This window comes from Lycium barbarum, chromosome 4, assembly GCF_019175385.1.
Source record: "Lycium barbarum isolate Lr01 chromosome 4, ASM1917538v2, whole genome shotgun sequence".
Lineage (NCBI taxonomy): Eukaryota > Viridiplantae > Streptophyta > Magnoliopsida > Solanales > Solanaceae > Lycium > Lycium barbarum.
Window position 1 is genome coordinate 80,469,912 of NC_083340.1, and position 9,651 is coordinate 80,479,562.

The 9,651-nt window shown below is 33.5% G+C and overlaps 1 long non-coding RNA gene across 2 annotated transcripts; it reads left to right on the top strand.

Annotated features, from left to right (window-relative positions):
- Positions 1–3,030: 3,030 nt before the first annotated feature.
- LOC132636105 (uncharacterized) lies at positions 3,031–8,014 on the top strand. Of its 2 annotated transcripts, XR_009581016.1 has the most exons (5): positions 3,031–3,159; positions 4,219–5,748; positions 6,158–6,246; positions 7,114–7,178; positions 7,634–8,014. It is a non-coding gene; the product is annotated as an uncharacterized LOC132636105 (long non-coding RNA). The 2 variants fall into 2 exon arrangements; XR_009581015.1 differs by having other exon boundaries at positions 3,031–5,748.
- Positions 8,015–9,651: the final 1,637 nt, after the last annotated feature.

Consider the following 9,651-nt stretch of genomic DNA (forward strand, 5'->3'; position numbering starts at 1 on the left):
ATAATACTTTCAGAAAAAGGAAGAGTGCATGGTACATGACAAAACTGTATAGTGTGTTCAGATAAACAGAGGTTACAGAAGTGACCCAACATGGTATCAAACAAGGGCAGAGCATGAACTAGTAGACTAAATAATATACAGCAGTTCAGGTGACATGAACAGATCAGCAAAGGAACAGGAGTGATTTTATAAGTTTAGACATTCAGACTGCAAACCGGATAAGATAGGAAAACAAGACTGTCATTCAAATCAGGCCTTAACTTTAGAGAATGGCACAAGATTAGATAACCAAGTAAAGACTGGTGCAAGGCAACAATTCAGAGGTTTAGCAGGGTGTGTGTGTTCTAGATTCAAGTCATAGTTAGAGGACACTGTCGTGTGCATTTACTTCATTTACACAAGTCTGGAGAACACACACTACAAGAGAACAGGCTATTAGCTAGGGGTTTTAGCCAGGGAAAGCAGATTCCTAGCTAATACACATCATTAGCGACGGATTTAGCTATGAATGTCCTATTTCCTAGTAAATTTTTTCGTCAAAAAATTTAGTCAAATGATAGCTAGGAATTAGCTAGGGCCAATCTCTCGCTAGCACACAACTAGGGATTTTTCCTAGCGAAATCCCTAGATAAGTTTTTGCGGGAAATCAAATTTGGCGCTAAATTTTTAGCTAGGAAGACAACTCGTAGCTAATCCCTAGCTATTTTTCAGCTAGGGAAGTTACATGGCCAAATCTCTAGCTAATTTATACTAGGGAATAACATTTTGGCACTAATTTATTTTTTTCAAAACATTATGGTTTCACCAAAGAAAAAATCCATGCTAATAGTTAAAAGGCAGCCAGGGAAATTTCCCTGCAAAATCTATACCTATGTTTTAGCAGGAATTCTAATCTTGGGCGATTTCTTTCAATTTTTTTCTTTAACTTGCTAGTCGAATCCCTACTAATATTATATCAACTTTACTATTATTGTTGTTGTTGTAAAGGAAAGATGTGTAAATATTGATAAAGGAGTTTAATAAATACTTTTTGATTTCTTACTGCAATTTATCATTTGCCTAAATTTACGTGCGACATTTGACCCAACAAATAATTTAAGAAGGAATTTTAAAAAAAACTTGTGATTTAAAACAAGTAATAGACATTTGCAAGAAATTTAAAACATCTCATTAAGAATAAATTAAAAATTTAAAGTTAAATTATTTATATATATAGAATAATATTATTCTTTTGGGACAATTAAAAAGAAAATTGTGCCTAGTAAAATAGGAAAGAGGTAATTTTATATTAATTTCTTATTCTATTTATTTGTTGTTTTATGTTTTGAATCTTTTGGTTTATTTCGTATTGGAATCTAGTGATGATTCTATTTTATTTGAGTATTTTGTTTAAATTCATAGACAATTAGGAAACATGAAAAAATATATAAAATACCGAACAAAGACCTTGATCTCCCTAATCTGTTGAACAATGCTATCTCCAAATTAACCAACTGTTCCTTCTTTCCACCATCAGAACCCTTTGATCTTGCGTCAATTGTGAAAATAAGATGGTTTTAATACGACCGTTTTTCAAAATCATATCGGCAACTATCCACATTTTCAAAACGGTTCTTCTATGTATAATTAAAACGACAATCTCCTAACTAATTTTGAATTTCTTGTATTCCCTCTAAAAGAGAATGCTAAATTGGGTATGATTATATGCTTCAGTGATCTCCACTTCCTCACCTGTCCCCATCCTAATTAAGTTCATGGAGAACTCCTTATGTTAAAGAGATTGAAGATGTTCGACGGATACCAAATTTAAATTTTGAAGTTATTATTCTATAATTTCTAGTCTCTTATGGATGACTTATTCATCTTAATAGTTTTGGTTATGCACTGATGATTTCAATCTTGCTGATTGTCCGAATTAACCTCTAAGTTACTTGTTTTGTTGCTGCACTTTGTTGCTTTTCTATTTTTTACTTGTGATGATCCTAACGGAGGGCGGGCTAATTCGGACGAGTGTAACCAGGACTGACAGGCTTCTAGGTTGGCAAACCTCTAAACATGATGTGCACACAATACCTCAGGTGAATTCCACATCAGAATCACTACACAGTATTTAATTGGAAACAATGTTTTCCCAACAATAACGATATTGTTAGCAAATACCAAAAAATGGCAACAATGTCATTTAATTGTTGGTGTTCCGTTTTACATCAAGCAATTATGTGAAGTAACTCTTGATATAGCAGTAAAAGCAAGATGTGCAGGGGGATCGACTCATCAAGTCCCCATTTAAATAAGATCCACACAAGGAAAAGCATTTGTTGTTCGTTGGTTATTAGTGACCTCCCAACCCATACCACTCCCGAAAGAATTCCTACGATTAAAAAAGTAAATCAAAACTAATTATCTGATAACTTCAATTGTTGAATCGATTGGGTCCTCTAATAATTTTTAGCATAAAAGAAGTATTTTCTAAAACATTTCACCCAAGAAAATGACTCGTTTAAAAAATCATTGCTCTTATAGAAAAACTTTCTGTTTTTTCGAATGTAATTACTAGAAGTGTTGTTGATAATAACGATTGCATAAAAGAGCTGCATAGCCCAATATCATCATTCTTACATGCTAGTTACAAGTAGTTAGATACTAATCCGATTATGAGTTTATTAAATGGTAATTATGAATACAAAATTTCAACCGGAAGACATGTTCTTAAATGGCCCAATGAATTCCTAACTGGAATTAAGGGATCTTTTTTAATTGATTCGTTTATCACGCTGTGATATTTTACAAGGAAACACAAAACTTTTAACCACAAGTTTATCTTTTTAGCAAATATTTTAATCTTGTTGCCACATATTATGGGAAAAATAATTAATTTAAAATATAAATGAATTGGCAATAATATATGGTTGCCAAAAATAATTGCATTGTTGGTAAAACTCTTAATTTTGCAACTTATTTGTTTTGTTTCATAAAATTATCTAATTATTTCTCATTTTTTAGCAAAAAACGAAGGCGACAAGACTTCCCTCCTTTTCCCCTTTTTTGGTAGAACCTTCCCCCTCTTTTATCCCAAAAACTACCCCAACTTCAGCAGTTTAGCCAAAGCTACCCGACCGATCCTCAACCTCGTCTCAACCCAAAACTAGGGCTTGAAAGGTAAGATTCTTCCCCTCTAGCTAATTTCAGTAGTTTCAAGTTTAGGGTTTTAATTTCTCATGTAAGATACACATAATTTGTTAAATTTGCTATTATTTTGGTACGAATTGATTCTTCAGTTCCGCAACTCGAGATATGCATTTCTGGAGAAAGAACTCATTCGTTGAAAATCTAAGGATTCCCTGTAGTATTCAAAGATATCGAAATAATATTTTGCAATTTTATCTCTTTAGAAACTGCTACTTTTTTTTTCCTCAAAAGATAACTATAGGTTGGGGTTTCGACTGCTCTGGAGGTTGTGTGGAAAAGGTAGAGCTCTTTCAAATGAGTTTCCTTTCATCAATACTCCTCCTAGTATATTATTCTCTTGACTAGTTGTCCCCTTGAAACTCTAAGCTAGTTTCATCTTAGTTTCAACTGTTCATGGATAGGTTACCTTTTGGAGAATATCAATGTTTGTCCTAATTCTTGTAATACTTGCCTTTGCCTTTTCCTTTTCCTTTTCCAGTATGTATTACTGACAAGAATTTGAATTGGGTTTCTGTATGGCGATTTAACCTATAACTAGAGCGTGTCACCGAAGTCGATAAGAACATAAGTACTAAAACTTGAGAAGACTAGATCTGCTCAACAAGATGATTGTCAAGTTCCCACTAGATGTTATTTGCTTGCTTCTAGACCTAACTAGTTTGGGTACTAAGGCACATTTATTGTAATAGTTATTTCTCACATTAAGTTATTAGTGTCGAGTTTGTCATTCGTTTTATAGTATACTTGGAGTAAAGTACCTTTAAGGTTTGTATTTGAACGTTTCATTGGCTTCATTATTTTCCCACTGTCACTCATTTCTGTTGTCTGCTGGTTTTATTATGAAATGAATTCGTTACAATTACACATAGATGGTGAGCTATTAGGAAATAGTCCTTGTTTTGTTTTATAGGCATTATATAAGTCCAACATACACTGCAACATCTATGATAATGTATAAAAGCAAAGTGTGTGCATTTCTTGTAAATAGAAAACCATGTTTTGGTTTCATTTGGAATTTTGTGTTTCCAGATAGGATACTTACCAATATAGCATACGTCATTGCAAATGTTATGGAGAAATAAGTATTTGAAGCATTTTCCATGAAATGGTGAGTGAATAAGAATCAAGTTGAGTTAATTTCAACTCATGAAATATGTAACCCATCAGGTAAAACACCAATCTCCATTAAACTAACATTATATTTTTACTACTCTAATATTTCCTTATTGCAATTTCTATCTTGAAAATGTTTAGTGGTTGCTATTTTTTCTTAAAATTAAACCAAAAGAGAACATAGTGTTTTGTTCTAGACAGTTACATGAACTAAAAAGTAAACAGGGAAGCAAACTATCGATATTGTGCAGCTGGCAACAAGGTGATTGAATTCATGCAAAAATATATATTGCCTCCATAAAATATAGTTCTAAGATGTGATGTAGTGGCCTAGCCCTGTTGTTTATTGTAATTAAAAGAACTTTTGGTGCTACTCTAGTTGCTTGTTTATGTCATTTGATGATGTATTCATCTGGTATGGAGGTCTATTTTTCTTGCCTAATTCTCGGGATGTAGGCAATGTCTATTAAACTTGTCAAGCTTCTATTTTGGGAGATGAAAGTGAATGGAGTTCTTATTTTGAGATTTAAGCTCTTTTATCTAAAGAAGTGATTGAAGTTCTTGTCCGTGCTAGCTGTTTTTTTTCCAGGTAAATAGGAAAATTCAATTTGTTAAATAGGAACTTGTAGGGGTATGTTTGGAAGCCGTCACATTAAGCACACATAAAATGCAAGATACCATATCTAGAGTGTTGGTTAGCTTAAAATAGATAATATACATCAGATCATGTGTTTTTCAGCTGCAACTATTCTAGTGGAGTCTGGAATGAGATTCTGGACTGGCAAGGAATTAGGAGGGCTATGAACTGGCACAATGAGCTGGCATTGGCAGTATCTTATGATAAGGGAAGAAGTGTAGGTGTTGAAGTATTTAGAATATCTATAGCTGATAGTTTGTATTACTTGTGGCAAGATAGGAACATGAGAATTTTTCAGAACAAGCAAAGACAGGTGGAACAGATCACAAGATTAATTGTTCAAGACATCTTCAATAGAGGATCTATGAAGGCTAGGCTAACTACTAGGCTAGAAGAGATTAGGCTAACTACTAGGCTAGAAGAGATTAACTTTTATCCTTATGAATGTAGCAGGGGCATAGTTGGATCAGGTGATGGCCGAGTATTGGGTGCTAGGTGGAACTAAGTTCTCTGTAACTAGGATTGGTTCCAGTTTTATTTTCTTGAGCGGTAATGATTACTTTGTAATAATAAAATGTTATTTATATAAAAAAAATGTAAGATAATAATTGAGATGCTAACTTTATTATAAACAGAGGAGTAGTTTCAATTGTAAATTGTAATTTTACAGTATGGGAGCCACTAACTTTGAGTTTATGTTTCATTTGTTTTGATGACATAAACTTGGAAGCTCAAAGATGTCCACACTATATACATGGGACTCAATATAGTTTTTGCGTTCTCTTCCTAGCAGACAATGTTTTGAGAAGGTATTTGATTATCAATGCAATATGTTACATTTATTTTTTCATTTGAAATCCACACTCTATGAAGTTTTAGGACATATTAGATGTGACAATTTTCCAATATGGCAATTGCAACTGCTACTTTGAGTATGACAATTTGACCACAGAGTGTGATTGGCAATATTAATTATCCCCAAAGGAACTCCCATAGTTCCTTATTAATTTTACCAGTTTTGTAATTGGAAATTTTAACTTGGATAATTAATTACAGAGTGGTAATTAAAAATAGCAGTTGCAACTGCTAACGGTGTAATTATTTTTCATTTGATGTGACAATTTTACTTTATGGCAATTGCAGCTGCTGTTTTTGTCTTTTAGTTTTTGCGTTCTCTTCCTAGCATGCACTTTTTCTAAAACGTCTAAATTATTGTAGTTCATTTCTGGCGGCTAGTGTTGCAAAGTCTTCCTAATGCAGGCCAATCTTGTTACAAGCATTCCGTGGAGACCTTGTTCTTTACGAAGGTAATGTTCATGCTACATGTTTATTCGCCTTGATGTAATCTTGTCTTATATGTTCCAGATATTCAAAGCCTCGTGTTTTAAGAAATGGACTTTCAGATTTTCATCTCTTTTTCATCTACCACACGGCGTAAATCATCAAAATGTCAAATTAGTTTTGTTTAAAAAAAAAAAAAACCTTGTCTTGTATGTACAACATGTTTATTAGGACTTCAAAAGGTATAACTCAAACTAAACCAGAACCTTGTTTACATTAGGGCATTCGTACCAGCTTAAATAGGTAATATACCCTCCATCCAACTGAAGAACTTGAGAATCAATGTGTGCCCATTTAGATTTAAATTTAAGACTGTCTGAAAGAAATAAATGAGATTATAGCAGATGATTTATGTTGGTGTTAAACATGGAGATGTATGGGCTCCTTCATTTCTACGAAGTAAGATCAAGATCAAGATCATTAGTATATTATCCCATGTCCAATCCGTGTTTGTTAACACTAATAGACTCATATGAAGTCAGAAAATAGTGCAAAACTAGTTTAGCGCTTAAGAGAGTTGTTTCCGTCCCTTTAAATGCATTCTTGTTATATTATGTTCTCCCTCTATGTTTCCAATTTTCTTAGTAATTTTTTTATGCTTTCATCATTTCTTTTTCTCATTTTTTAATTTTCTTCCTTCATCTATAATGGATTTGATTAGTTAAGAAAGAAAGTTCAAATCAGTGCAGCATAAAAGCTAAAATTAACTTGAAGATCATCTAATTTAGATCTAATAGGTATTCAATCCTTTTTACTCCTCATTCATCATTACGTTAGCAGTGTTAAATTTCTTTTCTTTGTTGGTTATTAGTACTAGTTTACATTATTGGCAGTCATAATGCAAATTCAAATGCTGCCGATGAGTCAGACACTAACTTCATAGCAAGTTCCCCTAGAGGTAATTGTTTTGTTTCCCTTTTATCAATTTAGTATCCGTCATTTATTTGAATAGTAATAAATAACACAAAGAAGTGTTGGAAATATAAATCATCGTCAAATTTAAATTTGTGTATATGTGTTTCTATGACAGGTATTTAAAGGTCAAACTACCCCCTTGAACTTAAAGACTCATGAGTTTATATTACTATTACTTTCTGGTCTGTTATGTCTTGTGGAATGACTTATATTTCTTCCTTATTTATTTAGTTGCTCTCTTTTCCTTTTCTTTTTTCCACTTTAATGGGGTTTGATATATCTTTTTGGATAATCAGTAGGAACAAGTGATAGTTCATGTATATAGATTCCTTAGAAACTAGTAAGCATAAAGATATTTGACCTCTGTAGAACTTTATTTTTGAGATTTGGTAGATTTTGTTTTGATATAATAACTAATTACCTTAATCTAGTCTGAAGGGTACATTTACAAAAAAAAAATGAGGTGAATGCGATTTGTACGCCAAAGAATGAAGTTGGTGTTGAAGTCGAGGAGGTAGATGCGGAATGCAAGTGACAATAAATGGAGACAATGGTTGTAGCTTTCCTTTGGACCAACCTTGAGATAATGGTGTTTAATCTTATTGTGTTTTTGGTTGAAAGTATATTTTATCTCATTTGTAATTATATTTTATCTCATTTGTAAACATGTACTTCATCCTTTTAACATATATAACAATTATTAATGATTTGTTGGATGTTGTACGACTTCTATTATTGTTTGTCATATTTCAATTTGTATACGAGAATGCAATTGCGTTCCGTGTGCCCACTAAATATCAGTTGAGAATGAATAGGGAATGACCCTAGCTAAACATATTTTGGCTAGGGATATTCCTAGCTAACTGTAAAGAGAAATCAACATCCTATATAAATTTAGCTATGACTTTAGCGAGGAATTAAGCCTAGCTAACTTTGCATCGGAATATTGCCTAGCAAAACATCCTTGCTAAATTAGCTACGGCTGACCCAATATCCCTAGCAAATATTTAGCTATGAGCCTATTAGCCACGGAAGTTAGCTAGGGTCAGTTTCCTAGCTAAAACAGTGTTAGATAGGGATTATTATGAGTTAGCTAGAGATTTGCTCTCTAGCTAATTGCATGTTCTCTTGTAGTGACACCTAGGAGACAGAGAATGATGCCAAGGGAGAAGAAAGAAAGGCCTACAGGATTTTGACACACAAAAAAAAAAAAAGGCAGTGTCATATATAGTATGATGCACAATTTTTCTTGACAGATCACATATGTCATGAAGGTGTGACAAACATAGCATCCAAGGAAACAAAGCCCAGACTAACAAGATTAGAATGAGCAGGTAATGGCTCAGACAATATGAAGCAAGAAGAGATAAGATATGATCCAAGGAAATCAAGTTTCAGGTCTGAGGACAGTGTAATGCAAGCAGTACAAGATCAACATTTTGGTTCATGATAAACATTTCATTCACAACTATAAAGAAGGCATAAATGGGCATCATTCCTGAGCACAGTTTAGGCTAAGGTGACATTTAGACACAGGAATGCAAAATCAAGCATAAGGCAGTGACAAACATGGAATGGAGATGTCTGGTATCCCTTTCAGCAAGCAGAAACAGTATCAAGGGAGTACTAACTTACTTAAACACAATTGCACTTATTGAGTATATACATGAATGATGGTAGATGGATAGTCAAGATGACACATACTGTCATATTTACACACTAGCATAAGAATCATTCTAGTTTAGACTAGGAAAAGCCAAGGTATCAAACTTGTTTCAAACATGTGCAGGCTGCTAGATCAAGCTAACAGGCTCTGAGATTAGACAAGTAAATTAGGGACTTCATGGATTCAAAAACTGCTATAATGCAGGGTTTTAAGAATAATCTAAGTGTGACAACAAAACAGAGGTTAAGAAGATTTTTAGAACATGGACACATAGATAAGTGATCCCAGGCAGTTCAGACAAGAGGAACTACAAGGCATGATCCAAATTGCAAAGTCAACCCCAAGTATTTACCAAACCATAGGGGCGGATAATTTATTTTAACATGTAGTATAGGCAGAAGACTTTAAAACTAGATTAACAGTAGGTGATACAAGATTGTAAGCTCACTGGAACACCAAAAACCGCCTGACCACATTCATAAGTATAGACAAATGGTCCTCCTAACACAAGATGCTAAAACAAAACTATTGTGGGGTCGTGTGCTCAAATCAGCTAATCTAAATAGGCCATATACTTATTAACACATAAGGACCAAAACACAAAAAAGAGAAAGCACTAGAATGACCTGCATGAGTCAAATTTAACAGGACCGGACCATCACTTATGCATTTTAAAGCTGTTTGAGTCAACAGGAACCTTTACCATCACGATGAATGCAATACTCTAAACTACATAGGCAGAGAAGCACAATGATGGACTAACACAAGACTATGTTGTTCAGAACTCAGA